This window comes from Macaca mulatta, chromosome 17 (assembly GCF_049350105.2).
Source record: "Macaca mulatta isolate MMU2019108-1 chromosome 17, T2T-MMU8v2.0, whole genome shotgun sequence".
NCBI classification, from domain to species: Eukaryota; Metazoa; Chordata; class Mammalia; order Primates; family Cercopithecidae; genus Macaca; species Macaca mulatta.
Window position 1 is genome coordinate 45335566 of NC_133422.1, and position 24704 is coordinate 45360269.

The following is a 24704-nucleotide window of genomic DNA, read 5'->3' on the forward strand; positions in this document are numbered from 1 at the left end:
GAAAGAAGCTTTCTGAGAAACTGCTCTGTGATGTGTGACTTCCACTCACAGAGTTACATCTGTATTTCGTGGATCTCTTTGCTAGCCTTATTTCTGTGGAATCTGAGAACAGATATTTCGGATTCTTTTGAAGACTATAGGGCCAAAGGAAATATCCTCCGATAACACAGAGAAAGAAGATTTCTGAGAAACTTCTTTGTGTTCTGTGAAATCATCTCACAGAGTTACAGCTTTCCCCTCAAGAAGCCTTTCGCTAAGACAGTTCTTGTGGAATTGGCAAAGGGATATTTGGGAGCCCATTGAGGCCTATGGTGAAAAAGGAAATATCCTCAGATGAAATCTGGAAAGAAGCTTTCTGAGAAACTGCTTAGTGTTCTGTTAATTCATCTCACAGAGTTACATCTGTATTTCGTGGATCTCTTTGCTAGCCTTATTTCTGTGGAATCTGAGAACAGATATTTCGGATCCCGTTGAAGACTATAGGGCCAAAGGAAATATCCTCCGATAACAAAGAGAAAGAAGCTTTCTGAGAAACTTCTTTGTGTTCTGTGAAATCATCTCACAGAGTTACAGCTTTCCACTCAAGAAGCCATTCGCTAAGACAGTTCTGGTGGAATTTGCGAAGTGATATTTGGGAGCCCATAGAGAACTATGGTGAAAAAGGTAATATCCTTAGATGAAATCTGGAAAGAAGCTTTCTGAGAAACTGCTTAGTGTTCTGTTAATTCATCTCACAGAGTTATATCTGTATTTCGTGGATCCCTTTGCTAGCCTTATTTCTGTGGAATCTGAGAACAGATATTTCGGATCCCTTTGAAGACTATAGGGCCAAAGGAAATATCCTCCGATAACAAAGAGAAAGAAGCTTTCTGAGAAACTTCTTTGTGTTCTGTGAAATCATCTCACAGAGTTACAGCTTTCCCTTCAAGAAGCCTTTCCCTTAGACAGTTCTTGTGGAATTGGCAAAGTGGTATTTGGAAGCCCATAGAGGGCTATGGTGAAAAAGGAAATATCCTCAGATGACATCTGGAAAGAAGCTTTCTGAGAAACTGCTTGGTGTTCTGTTAATTCACCTCACAGAGTTACATCTGTGTTTCGTGGATCTCTTTGCTAGCCTTATTTCTGTGGAATCTGAGAACAGATATTTCGGATCCCTTTGAAGAATATAGGGTCAAAGAACATATCCTCCGACAACAAAAAGAAAGAAGCTTTCTGACGAACTTCTTTGTGTTCTGTGAAATCATCTCACAGAGTTACAGCTTTCCCTTCAAGAAGGCTTTCGCTAAGACAGTTCTTGTGGAATTGGCAAAGTGATATTTGGAAGCCCATAGAGGGCTATGGTGAAAAAGGAAATATCCTCAGATGGAATCTGGAAAGAAGCTTTCTGAGAAACTGCTCTGTGATGTGTGACTTCCACTCACAGAGTTACATCTGTATTTCGTGGATCTCTTTGCTAGCCTTATTTCTGTGAAATCTGAGAACAGATATTTCGGATCCCTTTGAAGACTATAGGGCCAAAGGAAATATCCTCCGATAACAAAGAGAAAGAAGCTTTCTGAGAAACTTCTTTGTGTTCTGTGAAATCATCTCACAGAATTACAGCTTTCCACTCAAGAAGCCTTTCGCTAAGACAGTTCTTGTGGAATTGGCAAAGTGATATTTGGGAGCCCATAGAGGATTATGGTGAAAAAGGAAATCTCCTCAGATGAAATCTGGAAAGAAGCTTTCGGAGAAACTGCTTAGAGTTCTGTTAATTCATCTCACAGAGTTACATCTGTGTTTCGTGGATCTCTTTGCTAGCCTTTTTTCTGTGGAATCTGAGAACAGATGTTTCAGATCCCTTTGAAGACTATATGGCCAAGGAAATATCCTCCGATAACAAAGGGAAAGAAGCTTTCTGAGAAACTTCTTTGTGTTCTGTGAAATCATCTCACAGAGTTACATCTTTCCCCTCAAGAAGCCTTTCGCTAAGACAGTTCTTGTGGAATTGGCAAAGGGATATTTGGAAGCCCATAGAGGCCTATGGTGAAAAAGGAAATATCCTCAGATGAAATCTGGAAAGAAGCTTTCTGAGAAACTGCTCTGTGATGTGTGACTTCCACTCACAGAGTTACATCTGTATTTCCTGGATCTCTTTGCTAGCCTTATTTCTGTGGAATCTGAGAAAAGATATTTCGGATCCCTTTGAAGACTATAGGGCCAAAGGAAATATCCTCCGATAACAAAGAGAAAGAAGCTTTCTGAGAAACTTCTTTGTGTTCTGTGAAATCATCTCACAGAGTTACAGCTTTACACTCAAGAAGCCTTTCGCTAAGACAGTTCTTGTGGAATTAGAAAAGTGATATTTGGAAGCCCATAGAGGGTTATGGTGAAAAAGGAAATATCCTCAGATGAAATCTGGAAAGAAGCTTTCTGAGAAACTGCTTAGTGTTCTGTTAATTCACCTCACAGAGTTACATCTGTATTTCGTGGATCTCTTTGCTAGCCTTATTTCTGTGGAATCTGAGAACAGATATTTCGGATTCCGTTGAAGACTATAGGGTCAAAGGAAATATCCTCCGATAACAAAGAGAAAGAAGCTTTCTGAGAAACTTCTTTGTGTTCTGTGAAATCATCCCACAGAGTTACAGCTTTCCCTTCAAGAAGCCTTTCCCTTAGACAGTTCTTGTGGAATTGGCAAAGTGATATTTGGAAGCCCATAGAGGGCTATGGTGAAAAAGGAAATATCCTCAGATGAAATCTGGAAAGAAGCTTTCTGAGAAACTGCTCTGTGATGTGTGACTTCCACTCACAGAGTTACATCTGTATTTCGTGGATCTCTTTGCTAGCCTTATTTCTGTGGAATCTGAGAACAGATATTTCGGATTCTTTTGAAGACTATAGGGCCAAAGGAAATATCCTCCGATAACACAGAGAAAGAAGATTTCTGAGAAACTTCTTTGTGTTCTGTGAAATCATCTCACAGAGTTACAGCTTTCCCCTCAAGAAGCCTTTCGCTAAGACAGTTCTTGTGGAATTGGCAAAGGGATATTTGGGAGCCCATTGAGGCCTATGGTGAAAAAGGAAATATCCTCAGATGAAATCTGGAAAGAAGCTTTCTGAGAAACTGCTTAGTGTTCTGTTAATTCATCTCACAGAGTTACATCTGTTTTTCGTGGATCTCTTTGCTAGCCTTATTTCTGTGGAATCTGAGAACAGATATTTCGGATCCCGTTGAAGACTATAGGGCCAAAGGAAATATCCTCCGATAACAAAGAGAAAGAAGCTTTCTGAGAAACTTCTTTGTGTTCTGTGAAATCATCTCACAGAGTTACAGCTTTCCACTCAAGAAGCCATTCGCTAAGACAGTTCTGGTGGAATTTGCGAAGTGATATTTGGGAGCCCATAGAGAACTATGGTTTAAAAGGAAATATCCTCAGATGAAATCTGGAAAGAAGCTTTCTGAGAAACTGCTTAGTGTTCTGTTAGTTCATCTCACAGAGTTACATCTGTATTTCGTGGATCCCTTTGCTAGCCTTATTTCTGTGGAATCTGAGAACAGATATTTCGGATCCCTTTGAAGACTATAGGGCCAAAGGAAATATCCTCTGATAACAAAGAGAAAGAAGCTTTCTGAGAAACTTCTTTGTGTTCTGTGAAATCATCTCACAGAGTTACAGCTTTCCCTTCAAGAAGCCTTTCCCTTAGACAGTTCTTGTGGAATTGGCAAAGTGGTATTTGGAAGCCCTTAGAGATCTATGGTGAAAAAGGAAATATCCTCAGATGACATCTGGAAAGAAGCTTTCTGAGAAACTGCTTGGTGTTCTGTTAATTCACCTCACAGAGTTACATCTGTATTTCGTGGATCTCTTTGCTAGCCTTATTTCTGTGGAATCTGAGAACAGATATTTCGGATCCCTTTGAAGACTATAGGGTCAAAGAACATATCCTCCGACAACAAAAAGAAAGAAGCTTTCTGACGAACTTCTTTGTGTTCTGTGAAATCATCTCACAGAGTTACAGCTTTCCCTTCAAGAAGGCTTTCGCTAAGACAGTTCTTGTGGAATTGGCAAAGTGATATTTGGAAGCCCATAGAGGGCTATGGTGAAAAAGGAAATATCCTCAGATGGAATCTGGAAAGAAGCTTTCTGAGAAACTGCTCTGTGATGTGTGACTTCCACTCACAGAGTTACATCTGTATTTCGTGGATCTCTTTGCTAGCCTTATTTCTGTGAAATCTGAGAACAGATATTTCGGATCCCTTTGAAGACTATAGGGCCAAAGGAAATATCCTCCGATAACAAAGAGAAAGAAGCTTTCTGAGAAACTTCTTTGTGTTCTGTGAAATCATCTCACAGAGTTACAGCTTTCCACTCAAGAAGCCTTTCGCTAAGACAGTTCTTGTGGAATTGGCAAAGTGATATTTGGGAGCCCATAGAAGATTATGTTGAAAAAGGAAATATCCTCAGATGAAATCTGGAAAGAAGCTTTCGGAGAAACTGCTTAGAGTTCTGTTAATTCATCTCACAGAGTTACATCTGTATTTCGTGGATCTCTTTGCTAGCCTTTTTTCTGTGGAATCTGAGAACAGATATTTCAGATCCCTTTGAAGACTATATGGCCAAGGAAATATCCTCCGATAACAAAGGGAAAGAAGCTTTCTGAGAAACTTCTTTGTGTTCTGTGAAATCATCTCACAGAGTTACAGCTTTCCCCTCAAGAAGCCTTTCGCTAAGACAGTTCTTGTGGAATTGGCAAAGGGATATTTGGAAGCCCATAGAGGCCTATGGTGAAAAAGGAAATATCCTCAGATGAAATCTGGAAAGAAGCTTTCTGAGAAACTGCTCTGTGATGTGTGACTTCCACTCACAGAGTTACATCTGTATTTCCTGGATCTCTTTGCTAGCCTTATTTCTGTGGAATCTGAGAAAAGATATTTCGGATACCTTTGAAGACTATAGGGCCAAAGGAAATATCCTCCGATAACAAAGAGAAAGAAGCTTTCTGAGAAACTTCTTTGTGTTCTGTGAAATCATCTCACAGAGTTACAGCTTTCCACTCAAGAAGCCTTTCGCTAAGACAGTTCTTGTGGAATTGGCAAAGTGATATTTGGGAGCCCCTAGAGGACAATGGTGAAAAGGAAATATCCTCAGATGAAATCTGGAAAGAAGCTTTCTGAGAAACTGCTTAGTGTTCTGTTAATTCATCTCACAGAGTTACATCTGTATTTCGTGGATCTCTTTGCTAGCCTTATTTCTGTGGAATCTGAGAACAGATATTTCGGATCCCTTTGAAGACTAGAGGGCCAAAGGAAATATCCTCCGATAACAAAGAGAAAGAAGCTTTCTGAGAAACTTCTTAGGGTTCTGTGAAATCATCTCACAGAGTTACAGCTTTCCCCTCAAGAAGCCTTTCGCTAAGACAGTTCTTGTGGAATTGGCAAAGGGATATTTGGAAGCCCATAGAGGGCTATGGTGAAAAAGAAAATATCCTCAGATGAAATCTGGAAAGAAGCTTTCTGAGAAACTGCTTAGTGTTCTGTTAATTCATCTCACAGAGTTACTTCTGTATTTCGTGGATCTCTTGGCTAGCCTTATTTCTGTGGAATCTGAGAACAGATATTTCGGATCCCTTTGAAGACTTTAGGGCCAAAGGAAATATCCTCCGATAACAAAGAGAAAGAAGCTTTCTGAGAAACTTCTTTGTGTTCTGTGAAATCATCTCACAGAGTTACAGCTTTCCCTTCAGGAAGCCTTTCGCTAAGACAGTTCTTGTGGAATTGGCAAAGTGATATTTGGAAGCCCATAGAGGGCTATGGTGAAAAAGGAAATATCCTCAGATGAAATCTGGAAAGAAGCTTTCTGAGAAACTGCTCTGTGATGTGTGACTTCCACTCACAGAGTTACATCTGTATTTCGTGGATCTCTTTGCTAGCCTTATTTCTGTGGAATCTGAGAACAGATATTTCGGATCCCTTTGAAGACTGTAGGGCCAAAGGAAATATCCTCCGATAACAAAGAGAAAGAAGCTTTCTAAGAAACTTCTTTGTGTTCTGTGAAATCATCTCACAGAGTTACAGCTTTCCACTCAAGACGCCTTTCGCTAAGACAGTTCTTGTGGAATTGGCAAAGTGATATTTGGGAGCCCATAGAGGACTAAGGTGAAAAAGCAAATATCCTCAGATTAAATCTGGAAAGAAGCTTTCTGAGAAACTGCCTAGTGTTCTGTTAATTCATCTCACAAAGTTACATGTGTATTTCGTGGATCTCTTTGCTAGCCTTATTTCTGTGGAATCTGAGAATAGATATTTCGGATCCCTTTGAAGACTATAGGGCCAAAGGAAATATCCTCCGATAACAAAGAGAAAGAAGCTTTCTGAGAAACTTCTTTGTGTTCTGTGAAATCATTTCACAGAGTTACAGCTTTATCCTCAAGAAGCCTTTCGCTTAGACAGTTCTTATGGAATTGGCAAAGTGATATTTGGAAGCCCATAGAGGGCTATGCTGAAAAGGGAAATATCCTCAGATGAAATCTGGAAAGAAGCTTTCTGAGAAACTGCTCTGTGATGTGTGACTTCCACTCACACAGTTACATCTGTATTTCGTGGATCTCTTTGCTAGCCTTATTTCTGTGGAATCTGAGAACAGATATTTCGGATCCCTCTGAAGACTATAGGGCCAATGGAAATATCCTCCGATAACAAAGAGAAAGAAGCTTTCTGCGAAACTTCTTTGTGTTCTGTGAAATCATCTCTCAGAGTTACAGCTTTCCCCTCAAGAAGCCTTTCGCTAAGACAGTTCTTGTGGAATTGGCAAAGGGATATTTGAGAGCCCATAGAGGCCTATGGTGAAAAAGGAAATATCCTCAAATGGAATCTGGAAAGAAGCTTTCTGAGAAACTGCTTAGTGTTCTGGTAATTCATCTCACAGAGTTACATCTGTATTTCGTGGATCTCTTGGCTAGCCTTATTTCTGTGGAATCTGAGAACAGATATTTCTGATCCCTTTGAAGACTATAGGGCCAAAGGAAATATCCTCCGATAACAAAGAGAAAGAAGCTTTCTGAGAAACTTCTTTGTGTTCTGTGAAATCATCTCACAGAGTTACAGCTTTCCCTTCAAGAAGCCTTTCCCTTAGACAGTTCTTGTGGAATTGGCAAAGTGGTATTTGGAAGCCCATAGAGGGCTATGGTGAAAAAGGAAATATCCTCAGATGACATCTGGAAAGAAGCTTTCTGAGAAACTGCTTGGTGTTCTGTTAATTCACCTCACAGAGTTACATCTGTATTTCGTGGATCTCTTTGCTAGCCTTATTTCTGTGGAATCTGAGAACAGATATTTCGGATCCCTTTGAAGACTATATGGCCAAGGAAATATCCTCCGATAACAAAGGGAAAGAAGCTTTCTGAGAAACTTCTTTGTGTTCTGTGAAATCATCTCACAGAGTTACATCTTTCCCCTCAAGAAGCCTTTCGCTAAGACAGTTCTTGTGGAATTGGCAAAGGGATATTTGGAAGCCCATAGAGGCCTATGGTGAAAAAGGAAATATCTTCAGATGAAATCTGGAAAGAAGCTTTCTGAGAAACTGCTCTGTGATGTGTGACTTCCACTCACAGAGTTACATCTGTATTTCCTGGATCTCTTTGCTAGCCTTATTTCTGTGGAATCTGAGAAAAGATATTTCGGATCCCTTTGAAGACTATAGGGCCAAAGGAAATATCCTCCGATAACAAAGAGAAAGAAGCTTTCTGAGAAACTTCTTTGTGTTCTGTGAAATTATCTCACAGAGTTACAGCTTTCCACTCAAGAAGACTTTCGCTAAGACAGTTCTTGTGGAATTGGCAAAGTGATATTTGGGAGCCCCTAAAGGACTATGGTGAAAAGGAAATATCCTCAGATGAAATCTGGAAAGAAGCTTTCTGAGAAACTGCTTAGTGTTCTGTTAATTCATCTCACAGAGTTACATCTGTATTTCGTGGATCTCTTTGCTAGCCTTATTTCTGTGGAATCTGTGAACAGATATTTCGGATCCCTTTGAAGACTAGAGGGCCAAAGGAAATATCCTCCGATAACAAAGAGAAAGAAGCTTTCTGAGAAACTTCTTTGGGTTCTGTGAAATCATCTCACAGAGTTACAGCTTTCCCCTCAAGAAGCCTTTCGCTAAGACAGTTCTTGTGGAATTGGCAAAGGGATATTTGGAAGCCCATAGAGGGCTATGGTGAAAAAGGAAATATCCTCAATTGAAATCTGGAAAGAAGCTTTCTGAGAAACTGCTTAGTGTTCTGTTAATTCATCTCACAGAGTTACTTCTGTATTTGGTGGATCTCTTGGATAGCCTTATTTCTGTGGAATCTGAGAACAGATATTTCGGATCCCTTTGAAGACTATAGGGCCAAAGGAAATATCCTCCGATAACAAAGAGAAAGAAGCTTTCTGAGAAACTTCTTTGTGTTCTGTGAAATCATCTCACAGAGTTACAGCTTTCCCCTCAAGAAGCCTTTCGCTAAGACAGTTCTTGTGGAATTGGCAAAGTGATATTTGGAAGCCCATAGAGGGCTATGGTGAAAAAGAAAATATCCTCAGATGAAATCTGGAAAGAAGCTTTCTGAGAAACTGCTCTGTGATGTGTGACTTCCACTCACAGAGTTACATCTGTATTTCGTGGATCTCTTTGCTAGCCTTATTTCTGTGGAATCTGAGAACAGATATTTCGGATCCCTTTGAAGACTGTAGGGCCAAAGGAAATATCCTCCGATAACAAAGAGAAAGAAGCTTTCTGAGAAACTTCTTTGTGTTCTGTGAAATCATCTCACAGAGTTACAGCTTTCCACTCAAGACGCCTTTCGCTAAGACAGTTCTTGTGGAATTGGCAAAGTGATATTTGGGAGCCCATGGGGGACTATGGTGAAAAAGCAAATATCCTCAGATTAAATCTGGAAAGAAGCTTTCTGAGAAACTGCTTAGTGTTCTGTTAATTCATCTCACAGAGTTACATCTGTATTTCGTGGATCTCTTTGCTAGCCTTATTTCTGTGGAATCTGAGAACAGATATTTCGGATCCCTTTGAAGACTATAGGGCCAAAGGAAATATCCTCCGATAACAAAGAGAAAGAAGCTTTCTGAGAAACTTCTTTGTGTTCTGTGAAATCATCTCACAGAGTTACAGCTTTCCCCTCAAGAAGCCTTTCGCTAAGACAGTTCTCGTGGAATTGGCAAAGGGATATTTGGAAGCCCATAGAGGGCTATGGTGAAAAAGGAAATATCCTCAGATGAAATCTGGAAAGAAGCTTTCTGAGAAACTGCTCTGTGATGTGTGACTTCCACTCACAGAGTTACATCTGTATTTCGTGGATCTCTTTGCTAGCCTTATTTCTGTGGAATCTGAGAACAGATATTTCGGATCCCTTTGAAGACTATAGGGCCAAAGGAAATATCCTCCGATAACAAAGAGAAAGAAGCTTTCTGAGAAACTTCTTTGTGTTCTGTGAAATCATCTCACAGAGTTACAGCTTTCCCCTCAAGAAGCCTTTCGCTAAGACAGTTCTTGTGGAATTGGCAAAGGGATATTTGGAAGCCTATAGAGGGCTATGGTGAAAAAGGAAATATCCTCAGATGAAATCTGGAAAGAAGCTTTCTGAGAAACTGCTCTGTGATGTGTGACTTCCACTCACAGAGTTACATCTGTATTTCGTGGATCTCTTTGCTAGCCTTATTTCTGTGGAATCTGAGAGCAGATATTTCGGATCCCTTTGAAGACTATAGGGCCAAAGGAAATATCCTCCGATAACAAAGAGAAAGAAGCTTTCTGAGAAACTTCTTTGTGTTCTGTGAAATCATTTCACAGAGTTACAGCTTTCCCCTCAAGAAGCCTTTCGCTTAGACAGTTCTTGTGGAATTGGCAAAGTGATATTTGGAAGCCCATAGAGGGCTATGCTGAAAAGGGAAATATCCTCAGATGAAATCTGGAAAGAAGCTTTCTGAGAAACTGCTCTGTGATGTGTGACTTCCACTCACAGAGTTACATCTGTATTTCCTGGATCTCATTGCTAGCCTTATTTCTGTGGAATCTGAGAACAGGTATTTCGGATCCCTTTGAAGACTATAGGGCCAAAGGAAATATCCTCCGATAACAAAGAGAAAGAAGCTTTCTGAGAAACTTCTTTGTGTTCTGTCAAATCATCTCACAGAGTTACAGCTTTCCCCTCAAGAAGCCTTTCGCTAAGACATTTCTTGTGGAATTGGCAAAGGGATATTTGGGAGCCTATAGAGGCCTATGGTGAAAAAGGAAATATCCTCAGATGAAATCTGGAAAGAAGCTTTCTGAGAAACCTCTTAGTGTTCTGTTAATTCATCTCACAGAGTTACTTCTGTATTTCGTGGATCTCTTTGCTAGCCTTTTTTCTGTGGAATCTGAGAACAGATATTTCGGATCCCTTTGAAGCCTATAGGGCCAAAGGAAATATCCTCCGATAACAAAGAGAAAGAAGCTTTCTGAGAAACTTCTTTGTGTTCTGTGAAATCATCTCACAGAGTTACAGCTTTCCCCTCAAGAAGCCTTTCGCTAAGACAGTTCTTGTGGAATTGGCAAAGGGATATTTGGAAGCCTATAGAGGGCTATGATGAAAAAGGAAATATCCTCAGATGAAATCTGGAAAGAAGCTTTCTGAGAAACTGCTCTGTGATGTGTGACTTCCACTCACAGAGTTACATCTGTATTTCGTGGATCTCTTTGCTAGCCTTATTTCTGTGGAATCTGAGAACAGATATTTCGGATCCCTTTGAAGACTATAGGGCCAAAGGAAATATCCTCCGATAACAAAGAGAAAGACGCTTTCTGAGAAACTTCTTTGTGTTCTGTGAAATCATTTCACAGAGTTACAGCTTTCCCCTCAAGAAGCCTTTCGCTTAGACAGTTCTTGTGGAATTGGCAAAGTGATATTTGGAAGCCCATAGAGGGCTATGCTGAAAAGGGAAATATCCTCAGATGAAATCTGGAAAGAAGCTTTCTGAGAAACTGCTCTGTGATGTGTGACTTCCACTCACAGAGTTACATCTGTATTTCCTGGATCTCATTGCTAGCCTTATTTCTGTGGAATCTGAGAACAGATATTTCGGATCCCTTTGAAGACTATAGGGCCAAAGGAAATATCCTCCGATAACAAAGAGAAAGAAGCTTTCTGAGAAACTTCTTTGTGTTCTGTCAAATCATCTCACAGAGTTACAGCTTTCCCCTCAAGAAGCCTTTCGCTAAGACATTTCTTGTGGAATTGGCAAAGGGATATTTGGGAGCCTATAGAGGCCTATGGTGAAAAAGGAAATATCCTCAGATGAAATCTGGAAAGAAGCTTTCTGAGAAACTGCTTAGTGTTCTGTTAATTCATCTCACAGAGTTACTTCTGTATTTCGTGGATCTCTTTGCTAGTCTTTTTTCTGTGGAATCTGAGAACAGATATTTCGGATCCCTTTGAAGACTATATGGCCAAGGAAATATCCTCCGATAACAAAGGGAAAGAAGCTTTCTGAGAAACTTCTTTGTGTTCTGTGAAATCATCTCACAGAGTTACATCTTTCCCCTCAAGAAGCCTTTCGCTAAGACAGTTCTTGTGGAATTGGCAAAGGGATATTTGGAAGCCCATAGAGGCCTATGGTGAAAAAGGAAATATCTTCAGATGAAATCTGGAAAGAAGCTTTCTGAGAAACTGCTCTGTGATGTGTGACTTCCACTCACAGAGTTACATCTGTATTTCCTGGATCTCTTTGCTAGCCTTATTTCTGTGGAATCTGAGAAAAGATATTTCGGATCCCTTTGAAGACTATAGGGCCAAAGGAAATATCCTCCGATAACAAAGAGAAAGAAGCTTTCTGAGAAACTTCTTTGTGTTCTGTGAAATTATCTCACAGAGTTACATCTTTCCACTCAAGAAGCCTTTCGCTAAGACAGTTCTTGTGGAATTGGCAAAGTGATATTTGGGAGCCCCTAGAGGACTATGGTGAAAAGGAAATATCCTCAGATGAAATCTGGAAAGAAGCTTTCTGAGAAACTGCTTAGTGTTCTGTTAATTCATCTCACAGAGTTACATCTGTATTTCGTGGATCTCTTTGCTAGCCTTATTTCTGTGGAATCTGAGAACAGATATTTCGGATCCCTTTGAAGACTAGAGGGCCAAAGGAAATATCCTCCGATAACAAAGAGAAAGAAGCTTTCTGAGAAACTTCTTAGGGTTCTGTGAAATCATCTCACAGAGTTACAGCTTTCCCCTCAAGAAGCCTTTCGCTAAGACAGTTCTTGTGGAATTGGCAAAGGGATATTTGGAAGCCCATAGAGGGCTATGGTGAAAAAGAAAATATCCTCAGATGAAATCTGGAAAGAAGCTTTCTGAGAAACTGCTTAGTGTTCTGTTAATTCATCTCACAGAGTTACTTCTGTATTTCGTGGATCTCTTGGCTAGCCTTATTTCTGTGGAATCTGAGAACAGATATTTCGGATCCCTTTGAAGACTTTAGGGCCAAAGGAAATATCCTCCGATAACAAAGAGAAAGAAGCTTTCTGAGAAACTTCTTTGTGTTCTGTGAAATCATCTCACAGAGTTACAGCTTTCCCTTCAAGAAGCCTTTCGCTAAGACAGTTCTTGTGGAATTGGCAAAGTGATATTTGGAAGCCCATAGAGGGCTATGGTGAAAAAGGAAATATCCTCAGATGAAATCTGGAAAGAAGCTTTCTGAGAAACTGCTCTGTGATGTGTGACTTCCACTCACAGAGTTACATCTGTATTTCGTGGATCTCTTTGCTAGCCTTATTTCTGTGGAATCTGAGAACAGATATTTCGGATCCCTTTGAAGACTGTAGGGCCAAAGGAAATATCCTCCGATAACAAAGAGAAAGAAGCTTTCTGAGAAACTTCTTTGTGTTCTGTGAAATCATCTCAAAGAGTTACAGCTTTCCACTCAAGACGCCTTTCGCTAAGACAGTTCTTGTGGAATTGGCAAAGTGATATTTGGGAGCCCATAGGGGACTATGGTGAAAAAGCAAATATCCTCAGATTAAATCTGGAAAGAAGCTTTCTGAGAAACTGCTTAGTGTTCTGTTAATTCATCTCACAGAGTTACATCTGTATTTCGTGGATCTCTTTGCTAGCCTTATTTCTGTGGAATCTGAGAACAGATATTTCGGATCCCTTTGAAGACTATAGGGCCAAAGGAAATATCCTCCGATAACAAAGAGAAAGAAGCTTTCTGAGAAACTTCTTTGTGTTCTGTGAAATCATCTCACAGAGATACATCTTTCCCCTCAAGAAGCCTTTCGCTAAGACAGTTCTTGTGGAATTGGCAAAGGGATATTTGGAAGCCCATAGAGGCCTATGGTGAAAAAGGAAATATCTTCAGATGAAATCTGGAAAGAAGCTTTCTGAGAAACTGCTCTGTGATGTGTGACTTCCACTCACAGAGTTACATCTGTATTTCCTGGATCTCTTTGCTAGCCTTATTTCTGTGGAATCTGAGAAAAGATATTTCGGATCCCTTTGAAGACTATAGGGCCAAAGGAAATATCCTCCGATAACAAAGAGAAAGAAGCTTTCTGACAAACTTCTTTGTGTTCTGTGAAATTATCTCACAGAGTTACAGCTTTCCACTCAAGAAGCCTTTCGCTAAGACAGTTCTTGTGGAATTGGCAAAGTGATATTTGGGAGCCCCTAGAGGACTATGGTGAAAAGGAAATATCCTCAGATGAAATCTGGAAAGAAGCTTTCTGAGATACTGCTTAGTGTTCTGTTAATTCATCTCACAGAGTTACATCTGTATTTCGTGGATCTCTTTGCTAGCCTTATTTCTGTGGAATCTGAGAACAGATATTTCGGATCCCTTTGAAGACTAGAGGGCCAAAGGAAATATCCTCCGATAACAAAGAGAAAGAAGCTTTCTGAGAAACTTCTTTGTGTTCTGTGAAATCATCTCACAGAGTTACAGCTTTCCCCTCAAGAAGCCTTTCGCTAAGACAGTTCTTGTGGAATTGGCAAAGGGATATTTGGAAGCCCATAGAGGGCTATGGTAAAAAAGGAAATATCCTCAGATGAAATCTGGAAAGAAGGTTTCTGAGAAACTGCTTAGTGTTCTGTTAATTCATCTCACAGAGTTACTTCTGTATTTCCTGGATCTCTTGGCTAGCCTTATTTCTGTGGAATCTGAGAACAGATATTTCGGATCCCTTTGAAGACTATAGGGCCAAAGGAAATATCCTCCGATAACAAAGAGAAAGAAGCTTTCTGAGAAGCTTCTTTGTGTTCTGTGAAATCATCTCACAGAGTTACAGCTTTCCCTTCAAGAAGCCTTTCGCTAAGACAGTTCTTGTGGAATTGGCAAAGTGATATTTGGAAGCCCATAGAGGGCTATGGTGAAAAAGGAAATATCCTCAGATGAAATCTGGAAAGAAGCTTTCTGAGAAACTGCTCTGTGATGTGTGACTTCCACTCACAGAGTTACATCTGTATTTCGTGGATCTCTTTGCTAGCCTTATTTCTGTGGAATCTGAGAACAGATATTTCGGATCCCTTTGAAGACTGTAGGGCCAAAGGAAATATCCTCCGATAACAAAGAGAAAGAAGCTTTCTGAGAAACTTCTTTGTGTTCTGTGAAATCATCTCACAGAGTTACAGCTTTCCACTCAAGACGCCTTTCGCTAAGACAGTTCTTGTGGAATTGGCAAAGTGATATTTGGGAGCCCATAGGGGACTATGGTGAAAAAGCAAATATCCTCAGATTAAATCTGGAAAGAAGCTTTCTGAGAAACTGCTTAGTGTTCTGTTAATTCATCTCACAGAGTTACATCTGTATTTCGTGGATCTCTTTGCTAGCCTTATTTCTGTGGAATCTGAGAACAGATATTTCGGATCCCATTGAAGACTATAGGGCCAAAGGAAATATCCTCCGATAACAAAGAGAAAGAAGCTTTCTGAGAAACTTCTTTGTGTTCTGTGAAATCATCTCACAGAGTTACAGCTTTCCCCTCAAGAAGCCTTTCGCTAAGACAGTTCTCGTGGAATTGGCAAAGGGATATTTGGAAGCCCATAGAGGGCTATGGTGAAAAAGGAAATATCCTCAGATGAAATCTGGAAAGAAGCTTTCTGAGAAACTGCTCTGTGATGTGTGACTTCCACTCACAGAGTTACATCTGTATTTCGTGGATCTCTTTGCTAGCCTTATTTCTGTGGAATCTGAGAACAGATATTTCGGATCCCTTTGAAGACTATAGGGCCAAAGGAAATATCCTCCGATAACAAAGAGAAAGAATATTTCTGAGAAACTTCTTTGTGTTCTGTGAAATCATCTCACAGAGTTACAGCTTTCCCCTCAAGAAGCCTTTCGCTAAGACAGTTCTTGTGGAATTGGCAAAGGGATATTTGGAAGCCTATAGAGGGCTATGGTGAAAAAGGAAATATCCTCAGATGAAATCTGGAAAGAAGCTTTCTGAGAAACTGCTCTGTGATGTGTGACTTCCACTCACAGAGTTACATCTGTATTTCGTGGATCTCTTTGCTAGCCTTATTTCTGTGGAATCTGAGAACAGATATTTCGGATCCCTTTGAAGACTATAGGGCCAAAGGAAATATCCTCCGATAAAAAAGAGAAAGACGCTTTCTGAGAAACTTCTTTGTGTTCTGTGAAATCATTTCACAGAGTTACAGCTTTCCCCTCAAGAAGCCTTTCGCTTAGACAGTTCTTGTGGAATTGGCAAAGTGATATTTGGAAGCCCATAGAGGGCTATGCTGAAAAGGGAAATATCCTCAGATGAAATCTGGAAAGAAGCTTTCTGAGAAACTGCTCTGTGATGTGTGACTTCCACTCACAGAGTTACATCTGTATTTCCTGGATCTCATTGCTAGCCTTATTTCTGTGGAATCTGAGAACAGATATTTCGGATCCCTTTGAAGACTATAGGGCCAAAGGAAATATCCTCCGATAACAAAGAGAAAGAAGCTTTCTGAGAAACTTCTTTGTGTTCTGTCAAATCATCTCACAGAGTTACAGCTTTCCCCTCAAGAAGCCTTTCGCTAAGATATTTCTTGTGGAATTGGCAAAGGGATATTTGGGAGCCTATAGAGGCCTTTGGTGAAAAAGGAAATATCCTCAGATGAAATCTGGAAAGAAGCTTTCTGAGAAACTGCTTAGTGTTCTGTTAATTCATCTCACAGAGTTACTTCTGTATTTCGTGGATCTCTTGGCTAGCCTTATTTCTGTGGAATCTGAGAACAGATATTTCGGATCCCTTTGAAGACTACAGGGCCAAAGGAAATATCCTCCGATAACAAAGAGAAAGAAGCTTTCTGAGAAACTTCTTTGTGTTCTGTGAAATCATCTCACAGAGTTACAGCTTTCCCTTCAAGAAGCCTTTCGCTAAGACAGTTCTTGTGGAATTGGCAAAGTGATATTTGGAAGCCCATAGAGGGCTATGGTGAAAAAGGAAATATCCTCAGATGAAATCTGGAAAGAAGCTTTCTGAGAAACTGCTCTGTGATGTGTGACTTCCACTCACAGAGTTACATCTGTATTTCGTGGATCTCTTTGCTAGCCTTATTTCTGTGGAATCTGAGAACAGATATTTCGGATCCCTTTGAAGACTGTAGGGCCAAAGGAAATATCCTCCGATAACAAAGAGAAAGAAGCTTTCTGAGAAACTTCTTTGTGTTCTGTGAAATCATCTCACAGAGTTACAGCTTTCCATTCAAGAAGCCTTTCGCTAAGACAGTTCTTGTGGAATTGGCAATGTGATATTTGGGAGCCCATAGAGGACAATGGTGAAAAAGCAAATATCCTCAGATTAAATCTGGAAAGAAGCTTTCTGAGAAACTGCTTAGTGTTCTGTTAATTCATCTAACAGAGTTACATCTGTAATTCGTGGATCTCTTTGCTAGCCTTATTTCTGTGGAATCTGAGAACAGATATTTCGGATCCCTTTGAAGACTATAGGGCCAAAGGAAATATCCTCCGATAACAAAGAGAAAGAAGTTTTCTGAGAAACTTCTTTGTGTTCTGTGAAATCCTCTCACAGAGTTACAGCTTTCCACTCAAGAAGCCTTTCGCTAAGACATTTCTTGTGGAATTGGCAAAGGGATATTTGGGAGCCCCTAGAGGCCAATGGTGAAAAAGGAAATATCCTCAGATGAAATCTGGAAGGAATCTTTCTGAGAAACTGCTTAGTGTTCTGTTAATTCATCTCACAGAGTTACATCTGTATTTCGTGGATCTCTTGGCTAGCCTTATTTCTGTGGAATCTGAGAACAGATATTTCGGATCCCTTTGAAGACTATAGGGCCAAAGGAAATATCCTCTGATAACAAAGAGAAAGAAGCTTTCTGAGAAACTTCTTTGTGTTCTGTGAAATCATCTCACAGAGTTACAGCTTTCCCCTCAGGAAGCCTTTCCCTAAGACAGTTCTTGTGGAATTGGCATAGTGATATTTGGAAGCCCTTAGAGGGCTATGGTGAAAAAGGAAATATCCTCAGATGAAATCTGGAAAGAAGCTTTCTGAGAAACTGCTCTGTGATGTGTGACTTCCACTCACAGAGTTACATCTGTATTTCCTGGATCTCTTTGCTAGCCTTATTTCTGTGGAATCTGAGAACAGATATTTCGGATCCCTTTGAAGACTATAGGGTCAAAGAAAATATCCTCCGATAACAAAGAGAAAGAAGCTTTCTGAGAAACTTCTTTGTTTTCTGTGAAATCATCTCACAGAGTTACAGCTTTCCCTTCAAGAAGCCTTTCGGTAAGACAGTTCTTGTGGAATTGGCAAAGGGATATTTGGAAGTCCATAGAGGGCTATGGTGAAAAAGGAAATATCCTCAGATGAAATCTGGAAAGAAGCTTTCTGAGAAACTGCTCTGTGATGTGTGACTTCCACTCACAGAGTTACATCTGTATTTCGTGGATCTCTTTGCTAGCCTTATTTCTGAGGAATCTGAGAACAGATATTTCGGATCCCTTTGAAGACAATAGGGCCAAAGGAAATATCCTCCGATAACAAAGAGAAAGAAGCTTTCTGAGAAACTTCTTTGTGTTCTGTGAAATCATCTCACAGAGTTACAGCTTTCCACTCAAGAAGCCTTTCGCTAAGACAGTTCTTGTGGAATTGGCAAAGTGATATTTAGGAGCCCGTACAGGACTATGGTGAAAAAGGAAATATCCTCAGATGAAATCTGGAAAGAAGCTTTCTGAGAAACTGCTTAGTATTCTGTTAATTCATCTCACAGAATTAAATCTGTATTTCGTGGATCTCTTTGCTAGCCTTATTTCTGTGGAATCTGAGAACAGATATTTCGGATCCCTTTGAAGACTATGGGGCCAAAGGAAATATCCTCCGATAACAAAGAGAAAGAAGCTTTCTGAGAAACTTCTTTGTGTTCTGTGAAATCATCTCACAGAGTTACAGCGTTCCCCTCAAGAAGCCTTTCGCTAAGACAGTTCTTGTGGAATTGGCAAAGGGATATTTGGAAGCCCATAGAGGGCTATGGTGAAAAAGGTAATATCCTCAGATGAAATCTGGAAAGAAGCTTTCTGAGAATCTGCTCTGTTATGTGTGACTTCCACTCACAGAGTTACATCTGTATTTCGTGGATCTCTTTGCTAGCCTTACTTCTGTGGAATCTGAGAACAGATATTTCGTATTCTTTTGAAGACTATAGGGCCAAAGGAAATATCCTCCGATAACACAGAGAAAGAAGATTTCTGAGAAACTTCTTTTTGTTCTGTGAAATCATCTCACAGAGTTACAGCTTTCCCCTCAAGAAGCCTTTCGCTAAGACAGTTCTTGTGGAATTGGCAAAGGGATATTTGTGAGCCCATTGAGGCCTATGGTGAAAAAGGAAATATCCTCAGATGAAATCTGGAAAGAAGCTTTCTGAGAAACTGCTGAGTGTTCTGTTAATTCATCTCACAGAGTTACATCTGTATTTCGTGGATCTCTTTGCTAGCCTTATTTCTGTGGAATCTGAGAACAGATATTTCGGATCCCGTTGAAGACTATAGGGCCAAAGGAAATATCCTCCGATAACAAACAGAAAGAAGCTTTCTGAGAAACTTCTTTGTGTTCTGTGAAATCATCTCACAGAGTTACAGCTTTCCACTCAAGAAGCCATTCGCTAAGACAGTTCTGGTGGAATTGGCGAAGTGATATTTGGGAGCCCATAGAGAACTATGGTGAAAAAGGAAATATCCTCAGATGAAATCTGGAAAGAAGCTTTCTGAGAAACTGCTTAGTGTTCTGTTAATTCATCTCACAGAGTTACATCTGTATTTCGTGGATCTCTTTGCTAGCCTTATATCTGTGGAATCTGAGAACAGATATTTCGGATCCCTTTGACGACTATAGGGCCAAAGGATATAACCTCCGATAACAAAGAGAAAGAAGCATTCTGAGAAACTTCTTTGGGTTCTGTGAAATCATCTCACAAAGTTACAGCTTTCCCGTCAAGAAGCCTTTCGCTAAGACAGTTCTTGTGGAATTGGCAAAGTGATATTTGGAAGCCCACAGGGGGCTATGGTGAAAAAGGAAATATCCTCAGATGAAATCTGGAAAGAAGCTTTCTGAGAAACTGCTCTGTGATGTGTGACTTCCACTCACAGAGTTACATCTGTATTTCGTGGATCTCTTTGCTAGCCTTATTTCTGTGGAATCTGAGAACAGATATTTCGGATCCCTTTGAAGACTATAGGGCCAAAGGAAATATCCTCCGATAACAAAGAGAAAGAAGTTTTCTGAGAAACTTCTTTGTGTTCTGTGAAATCATCTCACAGAGTTACAGCTTTCCACTCAAGAAGCCTTTCGCTAAGACATTTCTTGTGGAATTGGCAGAGGGATATTTGGGAGCCCCTAGAGGCCAATGGTGAAAAAGGAAATATCCTCAGATGAAATCTGGAAAGAATCTTTCTGAGAAACTGCTTAGTGTTCTGTTAATTCATCTCACAGAGTTACATCTGTATTTCGTGGATCTCTTTGTTAGCCTTATTTCTGTGGAATCTGAGAACAGATATTTCGGATCCCTTTGAAGACTATAGGGCCAAAGGAAATATCCTCCGATAACAAAGAGAAAGAAGCTTTCTGAGAAACTTCTTTGTATTCTGTGAAATCATCTCACAGAGTTACAGCTTTCCACTCAAGAAGCCTTTCGCTAAGACAGTTCTTGTGGAATTGGCAAAGTGATATTTGGGAACCCATAGAGGACTATGGTGAAAAAGGAAATATCCTCAGATGACATCTGGAAAGAAGCTTTCTGAGAAACTGCTTAGTGTTCTGTTAATTCATCTCACAGAGTTACATCTGTATTTCGTGGATCTCTTTGCTAGCCTTATTTCTGTGGAATCTGAGAACAGATATTTCGGATCCCTTTGAAGACTATAGGGCCAAGGGAAATATACTCCGATAACAAAGAGAAAGAAGCTTTCTGAGAGACTTCTTTGTGTTCTATGAAATCATCTCACAGAGTTACAGCTTTCCCTTCAAGAAGCCTTTCCCTTAGACAGTTCTTGTGGAATTAGCAAAGTGATATTTGGAAGCCCATAGAGGGTAATGGTGAAAAAGGAAATATCCTCAGATGAAATCTGGAAAGAAGCTTTCTGAGAAACTGCTTAGTGTTCTGTTAATTCACCTCACAGAGTTACATCTGCATTTCGTGGATCTCTTTGCTAGCCTTATTTCTGTGGAATCTGAGAACAGATATTTCGGATCCCTTTGAGGACTATAGGGTCAAAGGAAATATCCTCCGATAACAAAGAGAAAGAATCTTTCTGAGAAACTTCTTTGTGTTCTGTGAAATCATCTCACAGAGTTACAGCTTTCCCTTCAAGAAGCCTTTCCCTTAGACAGTTCTTGTGGAATTGGCAAAGAGATATTTGGAAGCCCATAGAGGGCTATGGTGAAAAACTAAATATCCTCAGATGAAATCTGGAAAGAAGCTTTCTGAGAAACTGCTCTGTGATATGTGACTTCCACTCACAGAGTTACATCTGTATTTCGTGGATCTCTTTTCTAGCCTTATTTCTGTGGAATCTGAGAACAGATATTTCGGATCCCTTTGAAGACTATAGGGCCAAAGGAAATATCCTCCGATAACAAAGAGAAAGAAGCTTTCTGAGAAACTTCTTTGGGTTCTGTGAAATCATCTTACAGAGGTACAGCTTTCCCCTCCAGAAGCCTTTCGCTAAGACAGTTATTGTGGAATTAGAAAAGGGATATTTGGAAGCCTATAGAGGGCTATGGTGAAAAAGGAAATAACCTCAGATGAAATCTGGAAAGAAGCTTTCTGAGAAACTGCTCTGTGATGTGTGACTTCCACTCACAGAGTTACATCTGTATTTCGTGGATCTCTTTGCTAGCCTTATTTCTGTGGAATCTGAGAACAGATATTTCGGATTCCTTTGAAGACTATAGGGCCAAAGGAAAATTCCTCCGATAACAAAGAGAAAGAAGCTTTCTGAGAAACTTCTTTGTGTTCTGTGAAATCATCTCACAGAGTGACAGCTTTCCCCTCAAGACGCCTTTCGCTAAGACAGTTCTTGTGGAATTGGCAAAGGGATATTTGGGAGCCCATAGAGGCCTATGGTGAAAAAGGAAATATCCTCAGATGAAATCTGGAAAGAAGCTTTCTGAGAAACTGCTTAGTGTTCTGTTAATTCATCTCACAGAGTTACATCTGTATTTCGTGGATCTCTTTGCTAGGCTTATTTCTGTGGAATCTGAGAACAGATATTTCGGATCCCTTTGAAGACTATAGGGCCAAAGGAAATATCCTCCGATAACAAACAGAAAGAAGCTTTCTGAGAAACTTCTTTGTGTTCTGTGAAATCATCTCACAGAGTTACAGCTTTCCCCTCAAGAAGCCTTTCGCTAAGACAGTTCTTGTGGAATTGGCAAAGTGATATTTGGAAGCCCTTAGAGGGCTATGGTGAAAAAGAAAATATCCTCAGATGAAATCTAGAAAGAAGCTTTCTGAGAAACTGCTCTGTGATGTGTGACTTCCACTCACAGAGTTACATCTGTATTGCGTGGATCTCTTTGCTAGCCTTATTTCTGTGGAATCTGAGAACAGATATTTCGGATCCCTCTGAAGACTATAGGGCCAATGGAAATATCCTCCGATAACAAAGAGAAAGAAGCTTTCTGAGAAACTTCTTTGTGTTCTGTGAAATCATCTCACAGAGTTACAGCTTTCCCCTCAAGAAGCCTTTCGCTAAGACAGTTCTTGTGGAATTGGCAAAGGGATATTTGAGAGCCCGTAGAGGCCTATGGTGAAAAAGGAAATATCCTCAAATGGAATCTGGAAAGAAGCTTTCTGAGAAACTGGTTAGTGTTCTGTTAATTCATCTCACAGAGTTACATCTGTATTTCGTGGATCTCTTGGCTAGCCTTATTTCTGTGGCATCTGAGAACAGATATTTCGGATCCCTTTGAAGACTATAGGGCCAAAGGAAATATCCTCCGATAACAAAGAGAAAGAAGCTTTCTGAGAAACTGCTTTGTGTTCTGTGAAATCATCTCACAGAGTTACAGCTTTCCCTTCAAGAAGCCTTTCCCTTAGACAGTTCTTGTGGAATTGGCAAAGTGATATTTGGAAGCCCATAGAGGGCTATGGTGAAAAAGGAAATATCCTCAGATGACATCTGGAAAGAAGCTTTCTGAGAAACTGCTTGGTGTTCTGTTAATTCACCTCACAGAGCTACATCTGTATTTCGTGGATCTCTTTGCTAGCCTTATTTCTGTGGAATCTGAGAACAGATATTTCGGATCCCTTTGAAGACTATAGGGTCAAAGAACATATCCTCCGATAACAAAAAGAAAGAAGCTTTCTGAGAAACTTCTTTGTGTTCTGTGAAATCATCTCACAGAGTTACAGCTTTCCCCTCAAGAAGCCTTTCGCTAAGACAGTTCTTGTGGAATTGGCAAAGGGATATTTGGGAGCCCATAGAGGCCTATGGTGAAAAAGGAAATATCCTCAGATGAAATCTGGAAAGAAGCTTTCTGAGAAACTGCTCTGTGATGTGTGACTTCCACTCACAGAGTTACATCTGTATTTCGTGGATCTCTTTGCTAGCCTTATTTCTGTGGAATCTGAGAACAGATATTTCGGATCCCTTTGAAGACTATAGGGCCAAAGGAAATATCCTCCGATAACAAAGAGAAAGAAGCTTTCTGAGAAACTTCTTTGTGTTCTGTGAAATCATCTCACAGAGTTACAGCTTTCCACTCAAGAAGCCTTTCGCTAAGACAGTTCTTGTGGAATTGGCAAAGTGATATTTAGGAGCCCGTACAGGACTATGGTGAAAAAGGAAATATCCTCAGATGAAATCTGGAAAGAAGCTTTCTGAGAAACTGCTTAGTGTTCTGTTAATTCATCTCACAGAATTAAATCTGTATTTCGTGGATCTCTTTGGTAGCCTTATTTCTGTGGAATCTGAGAACAGATATTTCGGATCCCTTTGAAGACTATAGGGCCAAAGGAAATATCCTCCGATAACACAGAGAAAGAAGATTTCTGTGAAACTTCTTTGTGTTCTGTGAAATCATCTCACAGAGTTACAGCTTTCCCCTCAAGAAGCCTTTCGCTAAGACAGTTCTTGTGGAATTGGCAAAGGGATATTTGTGAGCCCATTGAGGCCTATGGTGAAAAAGGAAATATCCTCAGATGAAATCTGGAAAGAAGCTTTCTGAGAAACTGCTTAGTGTTCTGTTAATTCATCTCACAGAGTTACATCTGTATTTCGTGGATCTCTTTGCTAGCCTTATTTCTGTGGAATCTGAGAACAGATATTTCGGATCCAGTTGAAGACTATAGGGCCAAAGGAAATATCCTCCGATAACAAACAGAAAGAAGCTTTCTGAGAAACTTCTTTGTGTTCTGTGAAATCATCTCACAGAGTTACAGCTTTCCACTCAAGAAGCCATTCGCTAAGACAGTTCTGGTGGAATTGGCGAAGTGATATTTGGGAGCCCATAGAGAACTATGGTGAAAAAGGAAATATCCTCAGATGAAATCTGGAAAGAAGCTTTCTGAAAACTGCTTAGTGTTCTGTTAATTCATCTCACAGAGTTACATCTGTATTTCGTGGATCTCTTTGCTAGCCTTATATCTGTGGAATCTGAGAACAGATATTTCGGATCCCTTTGACGACTATAGGGCCAAAGGATATATCCTCCGATAACAAAGAGAAAGAAGCATTCTGAGAAACTTCTTTGGGTTCTGTGAAATCATCTCACAAAGTTACAGCTTTCCCCTCAAGAAGCCTTTCGCTAAGACAGTTATTGTGGAATTGGCAAAGGGATATTTGGTAGCCCATAGAGGGCTATGGTGAAAAAGGAAATATCCTCAGATGAAATCTGGAAAGAAGCTTTCTGAGAAACTGCTCTGTGATGTGTGACTTCCACTCACTGAGTTACATCTGTATTTCGTGGATCTCTTTGCTAGCCTTATTTCTGTGGAATCTGAGAACAGATATTTCGGATTCTTTTGAAGACTATAGGGCCAAAGGAAATATCCTCCGATAACACAGAGAAAGAAGCTTTCTGAGAAACCTCTTTGTGTTCTGTGAAATCATCTCACTGAGTTACAGCTTTCCCCTCAAGAAGCCGTTCGTTAAGACAGTTCTTGTGGAATTGGCAAAGGGATATTTGGGAGCCCATAGAGGCCTATGGTGAAAAAGGAAATATCCTCAGATGAAATCTGGAAAGAAGCTTTCTGAG